Below are 12,089 nucleotides of genomic sequence, written 5' to 3'. Positions count from 1 at the left end.
CGCCCCATGATTCCCTAGGTATCACTGATAGTGCCTGCAAGAACCAATAGATTTTGGTTAGCGTACAGTACGGTCCCTTCATCCATATATCCCGATCGAATCAACAACTATTGGTAAATCGAGAGTCGTTCGAGATTCGATAACTATGCAATACATCTTGAAGATCAAATAGTGACATCGCATGTGCTACTAAGAAACCATTTCTTAAAACACATCATGTACTCTGGCCAGAGATTCGTCACACTAATATCTCCTCAGATTGCATAGGATATCCACACTCGCAAGTATGTGGTGAATCCTTGACAACAAAGCATCGACTCCTATATGTGTTGTAACTGTACCCAATCCCGACACCTGATGACCCCAATAGAGTCGGTAAACGAGTCAAAGTACAGTACTAGCATATAGAGTCTCAATGATGTTTCAAGTAGTAAGGACTAATGGTGTACAACCAAAACCGCGGACTTTATCCACTCGATAAGTGATAACCACTTGGAAAGTCCGGATAGGGTAGTTCGATCATTCATCGTATGAATATCCATTTGCATGCTTTGAACATCTCTATGTTCCATACCAATGAAACGTGGTACTCGGCATCGCAAATGCTAGTCTCAATCTCGAGCGATCCTTATCCTTATTAACGGACGGCTCAATCGACTAGGAACTGTTTAGAATATACAGTGACTATAAGATGTGTTTCATGATAGTCATCCCCGTGCACTACCACATCTTACATACACTATAGTATATTCAAGGTCTTTATCAAAACAACAATAGTATATCACAATATAACAATATGAAGAAAGATAAAGTCATTGCCATTATAAAAGTGTAAATTATATTAAACAAAAGATTGTTTATACAAAAAATCATCAAAGCCCTTAGCCACAAGTTGGCTCACCGGGCACCCACTCTTTCACAAATTCCCTGGACCATGCTTTGATACTAAGTTGTAACGTCCTCTAATTTCTTAACTTAAAATAATAAATAAATAAAATTGCTGACTATTTTAATTTTTAAAATAATATATTGTAATAATAATAAAAGGGGTATGAAATATCATGAATAAATAAAAAACACAATTTAAAAATAACTGGCAGAATTCCAATATCTTTACTCAACCAAAATATTTAAATACTGCATAAACTAAATAAATCTTTTCAAGCATACTTAGAAAGCGTACTTAGAAATATTCTGGCAGCCAGAAAAAATAAACTGACTCATAATAAAAAGAAAATAAAATACTTCTACTTTTTCAAAATCTCAACCAATTAAATGCATAAACTGTTTTCTTAAAAACATCATGTTGCGGAAGTTGCATGGTCATGATTTGCGCCGCCACACGACCACCGCACCCGCCAGACAGCACCACCTACTCATCATTACCTGCATCGATAAAGTTTAGTGAGCCTAATGGCTCAGCAAGAAATATCCGGATGTAGTAAAAATACATAACTCTATAAACTTTAAACTATACTTTAAACATCAACTTTAATACTTTGAAGCCCTTAAAACATCAAGCATGCACACGAAAGCACACAATCCTCAACAATTACCTTTAAACTTTCAAACTCGTCGCAAAAGAGACGCCTCAACCTGAACTTTACCTCAACATAAGACAAAATAACGCAAAGAAATATAACTCGATACATAACAAACACATTACGAATGAATACACCTCAACTCAACCTCATAAAAATAATTATTTTCTTTCGACCTGTGGTTCAGAAACTTTTCTCAACTTTCATTATAGTCGCCTGATCAAGTATTATACAAGGATATCCAGGGTGGAGGGGCATCTTGACTCAAAGAGCCTACATCCACACTCCATCAACCTCAAGTGGAGGGGCATCATGACTCAATGGCCTACATCCACACTCCGTCTTCCTCTTGGGAGGGGCATCATGACCAAGGAGCCTACATCCACACTCCGTCAACCTCAACCTCAATAGTAACTTTACCACAAGCCATAAAATATTTTCTTCACTTCTCATCTTTCTTCAAAAAAATTCAGTACACAACACATACACAAAAACACACCCACACATACTATTTTACAAATTAATATAACCACACGACCCAAATATATATATAAATGTATTATGCATACTGTACATACAAATATAATAAATATACACTCACGCACACTAAAACATAGATCCATATATATAAATATATATATATATACATATATATATATATATATATATATGTTAATCCCAAAACCACAACACACACCTCACAACAATTCACACACAGATCCATCAACACACACAACCCTACACGTGATCTCACACACACACACACACACACACATACACACACACACTCACACGACACACACACACACACACTCATGCACACACACACTCACGCACACAACACCCCAAATACGTGTACTGTTCACGTATACAGTACATATACGTGAACAGTAACGTATTTTACTGTTCATCAATACGAAATATATATATTTATTTTTTTAAAATTAAAAACACCTACCCAATCCTTTAATCTTTCATGTACATGAACATTTATCAAGAATACTTATACTTTTCATAAAAAATACATCAAATACACTTTGAAAAATATATGACAATATCGATGAGTCAAAATAACGGATTAAGACTTGCCTCTATATGTAGAACGGTTGATCTGAAACACGTTTCTGGGATCGGAGATAGACCTGAACACTATCAAAACCAGATTTCTCCACCTCCAAGAACCCTAGCCCTCACGTTTTTCTCCCGTTTTCTATTCTTCTGACTGCGTTTCTCATTCTATTCTACTGACTACACGTTTTCTTTTCTTTTTCTTTTATATTTTCTAATTAATTAAGTTACTAAATTATTACTTAAATCTACTAGTTACTAATTAAGTTAATCTAATTACCTATCATGTATATAAATACACGCACCAACCATATATATATAATATACGTATATAATATATAAATATATATAAAAGCTTATCAATTCCAATAAAATCTCAATATTTATTAAATGGGTAAAATACCCTATTCAGACCAAAAATTATAAAATCCTCCTACGACTTACCTTTAAATTTAATTAGTTCCCGGTCTATTACTAAATAAATTTAAAAATAAACTATGCTAATTAAATCCTAAAATTACTAAAATACTACCTTTTTCTTTAAATCGTGTCCGGATATCTCTTCACCTGAAAGCCTCCAATCGCCGTCCTCTATAACTTTAAAAATCCTAAAATTCATCAGACATTAGAAATAAAATAATTTACTTCTAGCACATAAAATTAACTAAAAAAATAACTCAAATAATTTAAAACATCACATTTAATATCATGCATGTGGTCTGGTCAGCCAGTGAATTTCCTGGGCGTTACAATTCTACCCCCCTTAAAATAATTTCGTCCCCGAAATTTGGCTTACCAAATAAATCTGGATAACTGGCTAGCATATCAGATTCCCTATCCCATGTAGCTTCCTCCACTGGATGATTCAGCCACTGAACTTTAACCATGGGAATCACTCGGTTCCTCAACTTCCTCTCTTGCCTCTCGAGGATACGTACCGGCTCTCCTCGAAGGACAAGTCTTCTGCTATCTGTAAGGGTTCGAGCTCTAGTACATGCGTCGAATTAGACATGTACTTCCTAAGTATCGAGACATGAAAGACATTATGCACTGCAGAAAGATGTGGCGGTAATGCCAATCTGTAGGCTGAAATCCCCACTCGCTCGAGAATCTCAAACGGTCCAATGTAACGATGGCTCAACTTCCCTTTCTTCTCGAATTTCAGCACTCTTTCATTGGAGCCACCTTCAAGAACATGTGATCTCCCACTGCAAACTCTAGATCACGCCTACGTCTGTCAGCGTAGCTCTTCTGGCGACTCTGAGCGGTACTCATGCGTTGACGAATCTGCACAACCATCTCAGCAGTCTGGCTCACGATTTTTGGTCTCATCTCAACCCTCTCATCAACATCATCCCAGTGAATCGGAGTCCTGCACTTCCTCCCATACAATGCTTCGTAGGGAGCCATCTGAATGGAAGCCTGATAGTTGTTATTATATGTAAACTCTATCAGTGGTAAATTCACATCCCAACTCCCTCGAAAGTCCAGTACACACGCCCTCAGCAAGTCTTCCAATGTCTGAATCACTCTCTCCGACTGTCCGTATTTCTGTGGGTGAAAAGCTGTGCTAAAGTTCAGCCTAGTCCCCAACGCATGATGCAAACTCCTCCAGAAACCAGACATGAATCGCAGATCTCTGTCAGAGACAATCGACACTGGAATACCATGCAACCTGACAATCTCTTTCAAGTGCAGTTAAGCGTACTTACTCATGTTGTAGGTCGTCTTAACTGGCAAGAAGTGAGCCGATTTGGTAAGACGATCCATAATTACTCAAATCGAGTTAAACTCCTGAAAAGTCCTCAGCAAACCCACAACAAAATCCATGCTGATATGCTCTCATTTCCACTCCAGGATAGGAAGCACTTTCAACATCCCAGCTGGCCTCTGGTGCTCTGCCTTCGCCTATTGGCATGTGAGACACTCGCTCACAAATATGAAGATATCTCACTTCATAGCTGGCCACCAGTACAAACGCTGTAAATCCTTGTACATCTTTGTACTACCTGGGAGGATAGAATACGAAGATCGGTGGGCTTCGGTCATAATCTCCTGTCTGAGTGTCTCATCAGCTGGAACCCAAAGTATGCCTCGATATCGTACAATACCATCCTCAACTGTATACAAACCACTGTCCCTCTCCACGTCTCTCTGCCTCCATGTGAGTAACTGTGCATCAGACTATTGTCCCTCACGAATTATGTCCCTCAAGTTCGAATGCAAAGTCAAGGCTGCTAACTTAACTGATATATCTCGAGTCACAAACTCCAAGTCGAATCTCTGCATCTCCAACAACAGCGGTTTTTGAACTGTCAAGTGTTCCAATCCTGCTGACTTCCTGCTCAGTGCATCAACCACCACATTGGCCTTCCCCGGATGGTAATTAATCACACAGTCGTAGTCTTTCACTAACTCCAACCATCGACGTTGCCTCATGTTCAGCTTCTCCTGCGTGAAGAAGTACTTGAGGCTCTTATAATCTGTGAAGATTTCACATCTCTCACCATATAGATAGTGTCTTCAGATCTTCAGTGCAAATACTACCATTGCTAACTCCAAGTCGTGAGTGGGATAGTTCATCTCATGGGTCTTTAACTGCCTATAAGCATAGGCAATTACTTTCCTATCTTGCATCAACACTGCTCCCAAACCTGACGTAGAAGCATCGGTCACTACAAGAAAAACGGCCAAAGACAACGCTTTTTCCGCGTTGTTAATGTCCCCGAATAAGCGTTGTCGTAGCCAGTGTTGTAAAAGACCACGCACAAAGACAACGCGGAAAAAACGTTGTCGTTTCTGGAAAAGACAACGCTTTTTTAAGCGTTGTTATATCTAAAAACGACAACGCTTTTTCCACGTTGTCTTTGTCACAAAAAAGCGTTGTTGTAGCCAATATTGTAAAAGGCCGCGGTCAAATACAACGCTTAAAAAGCGTTGTCGTTTTGAGCAAAGACAACGCATAAAAAGCGTTGTGATATTTGAAAAAGACAACGCTTTTTAAACGTTGTCTTTTTTAGTAACGACAACGCTTTTTCCACCTACGACAACGTTTAAAAAGCGTTGTCTTTTCTCAAATAAAAAACAAAAAAAAATTAAAAATTAATATATAAATTTCAATATTATAAATAAACCAAAATTTGAAAATTTCATAAATAAAATTTAATATACAATTTTTTAGTATTACAAGTCACTCAAAATTATAATTCAATCATACTAGATTGAACTATAAAGTTAAATAAAGTTCCTATAGTAACATACTTCATGCAAGATCCCCTGAGATCGAGAAGTAACCAACGCTCTTGTATAGCAGAAATGCCAAAATTATTAAACTAAATACTGGCAAAATTTCGGACATGCACCCATATCGGAAAGTCTCGCCAATTCCTGTTGTCTTTGAAGGATCTAACTTTAAGAACAAAGAGCTGACAGCCTGCTTCAATTGCCCAAGTTCAATTCCAATTCTGAGAAATGGAAGTGAATACAAAGCACGAGTGCCTGCAGAATTAATTAAAAAAACACTGAGCAATCATTCTAACTTTCTTTCCTTCTACAAAGTGCAACACAGGAAGAATAAACTTGAGAATAGGCAGAAGGTGAAATGAAGTTCATGAAACAAAAGGAAACATTATCCATGTCTTATCAGCAATCACCACAGTAAGCGCATGCATCTTTTATTGAATAGACATAATCAAAGCACAAATTTTTTCTCACCAATTTCTATAATGGAGAACTAACACAGCATGTTGATTGTTCTCCTCTGTCAACCAAGAAAGGAGAGAACTATTGATTGCTATGAGAATAAGGACAACAAGTGTTCTAGGGCATGCTAACACATATGCATCATTAATGGAGAAACATAGGGAGTGACTGAGGTACAGAGAGCACATAAAAAAACTTGCACTTTTTTAGATAGTAAGGTTGTTTCCCTTGCTTTGCAGTTTCCCTCTCTTTTTGCTTGTGCTTGGCCAAAATTTCGTTCTCGGTATGCTTTTTTGTAGCAAACTTCAATTCTTTATCCTAGCATGGACAGAATAAATATAACTAACCTAGAAAACCCATGTCATCTTGAACTTGAGATACATAATTGACAAATGAACTTGCACAGCCAAACAAAACACAGTTTACTTTAATAGGAACTTACAATCCAAGCAATGTGATCCGGAAGTTCATTCTCGTAGAGAAAGTTATATCTCTTTTTGAACCTGCACATCACATCAAGAATAAATGTTTGAAATCAACCACATGAGAGTGTCCGTGAAAGACTGTCAAAATAGGATACACCATGCTGTGTTACTTTCCCTAAGTTTGCAGACCACAGATAACAGCAAGTACCATCTTTTTTAGAAACCCGTTTCCCTCTCAACTTAAACACACACTACTCAGAGATGCAAGGCTACTGTCCATGAAAAAACAATAAACACAAAAGGAGAGTTTTAATTTTAAAATTCTAAAGGATGTGGAAATAATAGGCCCGAGCGTTCCCAGGTTCGGTCATCGATGACCAAATTAAAAATTGTTACAGGAGAAATCATCATATTGAAAACAAAAGAAATAGGAGGCTGGCTGAAGAAAAAAGCTTACCCTTCCACATCCAGGTTTCCACTTAGTGATTCAAAACGAGGGTCACACACCACCTGCATATAATCAGGCAGTAATTTAACCATAAATAAATTGGAGAGAAAGTCCTATGTCTGATTGCTTGGGCTAAGCATGAAATGAATATTGAAACCAACATATGAACAAAAAACAAAGCATATGTTGCCTAGAGAATATTTATCCAAGTAAGGGTGGGCAATATGCTGCTGTTTACGAACGAACGGTTTATGTTGAAAGAAAAACTTCGCACAATCAAAACTTAAAAAGCAAAAGACAAGCCTCACCCAAAAAGCCTAGATAATATTTAGTTATTTATCCAAGCAAGAGTCCATACAAAGCTACCCCCACCCTGCATGAAAAAAGATTAAGCTATCCTCCAAGCTTCACAGAAATGCATAAAGCCTTGGATCCCCTTTTACATCTACTCATTCTAGAACCCTCGGAAAGATGATTGCAGTTTCAGACAGAATGGAAGCATTCTCAAGTTAAAGCTTAGCAAATTGACATCCCTGAATGTAAATATTCATGATTGCCCATAAATCGATCACAAATTCAAAATTTCAGATGTACCAAAAGAGTCAACAAACTCAAACTCAATCCCCAATGTTCATGCCAAAACTCTTAGAACACGAGAGAGTAATATTTATCAAGAAAATACGCAAGAAGATTGAAGTTCAATCCAAGCAAAATTAACATAAATGGTTCAAGTATCCATGTATAAGGTAAGCATAAGGTTGTATAGCATGTCAATGCTCAATAGCCACACCAGATGGATTTTCAAATTTGTTGCTAATGATAGGCAACAATATTAAAACTTTACAAGCTAGTAGCTTTTGGGTCTGCAATAAAACAACATTTCAGAAACTTTATATCCACAAAATCGGGAATAAAAATTCTTTGTGGTTAGAGTATTTCTCAAATGAAATACAACAGAATGCGAATAAAGACAAGTAAAACTGACCCTTTTCGGAACTTGAACTACTTCTCTGAATCTACCAACAGGATTCTTGCTGCTAATCTCCATTGGCCTAAATGATAACACAATATAAGAATATGAAACAGCGAAACCAAAAAAACTAAAATGTATATATAAGAACAAGAACATAAACAAGGACTAAACCTTTTCACATAAACAAGCCCCAAAAAATTGCAAAGTATTAAAAACAATAGTGTGCTGAAATCCAGAAATTTGTATGTGGCTATCAAGGGTCCAACAAGAATACCTCCGACGTCAGGGATTAAGCAGCCGTTCACCGCTTGTGCGTTTCCACAGACAAGAGAGTTTCTATTAGTGTAACAGCAGCTTCAGGTAGATCTTCTGTAGTTTCCTATTCTAACTCCAAAATCCTGTTCTAACTTCAAAACCAAGCAAAAATGAAGTTACCTTCGTTATACCATCATGTGAACTAGTTTCATTAACTAAAATCAAAGGAACTTTACATCCGTACTTTGCATTGAGACTCTGCAAACAGTGGAAAATGGAAATACTCAAGACTATCTCGTTCAATATTTTTGGATGTGAACCTAGACAAAGACACATGAACTTTGTGAGAGCTTTGAGCATCTCGTGAACTAACTGGGCTCCAACTCCCAATCAACTAATGAAAAATTATACACATATATTATTAGAAGAAGCATCAAACACAAACAGAAGTGACAAACTAGCAGAGATATGTAATTAGCGTGTAAGATTTTTTTTTTTTTCAAAAAAGAACGACTTATTAATTAGGTTTTTCTATATTCAAATGAAATCCAGAATCCACAAGAAACCACCAGAAAATGCAATCGTGGCCTCCAACAGTCCGATTAAATTATGATTAAGTTCTAGGTTAGCAAATGGTGAATGAAGATTAACTATAACCATTTTCAGGATTTAAAAAATGTTAGCAGTTGCATAAATCAATGCAATGAAAAATATCATATATGAACCCACTACCCAGTGGGAAACATGTATGCAGCATTCAACCCTAGAAAATAAGGCAGTAACTTATCTTGAACAAATGGAGGCACAGAGAATTCAGTTGCCAACAGCAGAAGGGTTTTACCAGCTGTAAGTTTTAAAAAAGTACCTGAATCTCGCTAGAACCGAGGAACCTGCCAGTACATGACCACTAGTAGACACCATGACAGGATCAACCACCAAAGCTTTCTTCACAAAATTAGTATAGTCAACAACCCACTACATTCCTAGCAAAATATAAAATCAGAATACCAAAATACTGCTAAATACCTCTGACTTGAAATTCCTCAAGGCATTGTCTTAGGATTTTGATTATCCCGGGAGAAGGAAGCATGCCTGTTTTCACCTAAGTTTCAGTAAAACAAAACAGCATGAGCAACGCTAGCAGCTACACAGAGACTAACCCCAACAAAAAAGATTCAATAATTTACATAGACTCACAACATAAGGGCACATATCAGAAAGCACCGACTTCAATTGCTCGGCAACAAATTCCTCGTCCACAAGACTCACTCCCTAATGAAACCAAATGCAAATATATGAAAATAAGGAAAATATATAAAAACATTGATCCGTTCAAACGATATTTAGTTAATCGTCCAAAATTAAATCCCAAGCCATCTAGAATGAAACCGTCAACACTCCTTTCTCTAATCGTTTCATCATGGACACATATCCGTGCAGAACAAGATCTCACACCAATTCAACAACCGAGTTAAAAAAAAAGAAAAGAAAATCAATATCCACAGCCAAAAGATTCTACAATTTCCTCCTTAATATGAAAAGCGACTAGACCTGGACTCCCACGGTGTTCTGCGCAGTGACAGCGGTGATGACCGTGGAGCAATATATAATTGAGATAAAATATTCACCACCTACCAATCGTGGCCTCCAACAGTCCGAAAAAAGTAAAAAAAAGAGCGAAAAATTTCCAAGTGAAAGAGATCTTTCAAATCGTAAAAGTTGCTTTGAAAATCAAACAGGGGAGAAATCGTGACAAGGGTTTGGGTATTTTGGGATTTTTTCAAACGTGACAGGAAACTAAGGGATCGGTATTCACCTATAGTAAAGATGCGAGGTGGGCTTCCCGACGGCTCGAGCGAGAACATTGCGAGGTGTCAACCAATTCATCGTCGGAGTCACTTTAAAAATCGTTTGAAGAATCGAGCAAAAATCGAAGCCATAAATCGAGGTGGGATTTTGAATTGAAAGAGAGAAAAAGGAGCTAAGGGATATGTCGGAAGAAGAAATTGCGATCGAAAGAAGGGGTCTGAGATTAAGAAATCGCGATCGAGAGAGAAGGGGTCTGAGATTTGGGGATCTAATTGACCAAGAAAATATTATTTATTTTATGTTTTATTTTAAATAAAAATAATATTTTTTTTACAACACTTTTTAAAAAGTGTTGTGATACATGGGGAAAAAAACGCTCATAGACAACATTTTTAAAAGCGTTGTCTTTGACCCCAAAAAAACGCTTATTCACAACGCTTTTTAAAATAAGCGTTGTCTTTGATGAACAAAAAACATATAACGACAACGCTTTTCATTAAAAGCGTTGTCTTTTAAAAAAAGACAACCCTTTTCGTTAAAAGCGTTGTCTTTTAAGTGTTGTGTTTGTGCATTTTTCTTGTAGTGGGTGTACAACACATAACCTCCCTGCCCAGATGACATCGCTAACAATGGAGCCTCGATCAAAGCTTGTTTAACCCCTCAAATCCCTTTTGGCAATCTGAACTCCACAAGTACTTGACTCCTTTCCTCGTTAAAGATGTCAAAGGTAGAGCCATCTTCGAGAATACCTTAATGAATCGCCTGTAGTAACCTGCCAATCCCAAGAAACTGCGTATCTCACTAACTGTCTTAGGCACTGACCAAGTCCTCACTGTTTCCACCTTAGCTGGGTCCACCTCGACTCCTTCTTGGGAGATAATAAGCCCCAAGAATGCCACCTTCTCTAGCCAAAAGTCACATTTACTGAATTTTGTGAACAGCTGCCTATCTCTCAAAATCTGTAACACTGTCCTCAGATGTATGGCATGCTCCTCTCGACTCTTGGAATAGATCAAGATGTCATCAATGAATACAATCACGAACTGATCCAAGTATGGCTGGAATACTCGGTTCATCATGTCCATGAACACTGAATGAGCATTCGTCAGTACGAAAGGCATAACCAGGAACTCATAGTGGCCATAGCGATTTCTGAAAATTGTCTTATGGATGTCTGCCTCTCTAATCCTCAACTGGTGGTACCCTGAACGAAGATCTATCTTCGAAAACACTGCTGCCCCATCGAGCTGGTCGAACAAGTCTCCAATTCTCGGCAACGAGTATTTATTCTTCACTGTTAGCTTGTTCAACTGCCTGTAATCAATATACATACAACCGCATACTTCCATCCATTTTCTTCACGAACATCACTGGTGCGCCCTAGTTGGCGTATGAATCCCTTTTCCAGTAACTCTTGAATTGTATCTTTCAATTCCTTCATCTCTGTAGGAGCTAATCTGTAGGGAGCCTTACATACTGGTACTGCACCTGGTACAAGATCAATGGAAAATTCGATCTCCCTGTCTGGTGGTAGTCCAGAAATATCATCAGGAAACACTTTTGAAAACTCATTAACCACTGCAACATCTGATAAATTATGTGCTCTCAGAGAAGCCACTGATCGAATCTGTGTGCCTCCCTGCACTACCTGAAACGTCAACTGGCCTCCCTGAGGTAGTCTAACTGTCACCAGTCTTCTCCTGAAATCGATCACTACTCCATATTTGCTCAACCAGTCAATCCCCAAAATAATATCAAAGTATGGCATCGGTAGCACTATCAGATCAGCCGTCAGTGCATTACCCTGCAACTCTAGAATAATCCCTCAGAACACCCGATTAGTAAGAAGCTCTTCCCCTGATGGGGCA

This window comes from Henckelia pumila, chromosome 4 (genome assembly GCF_033568475.1).
Source record: "Henckelia pumila isolate YLH828 chromosome 4, ASM3356847v2, whole genome shotgun sequence".
Classification (NCBI taxonomy): Eukaryota; Viridiplantae; Streptophyta; class Magnoliopsida; order Lamiales; family Gesneriaceae; genus Henckelia; species Henckelia pumila.
Note: the sequence above shows the minus strand (reverse complement) of the source record.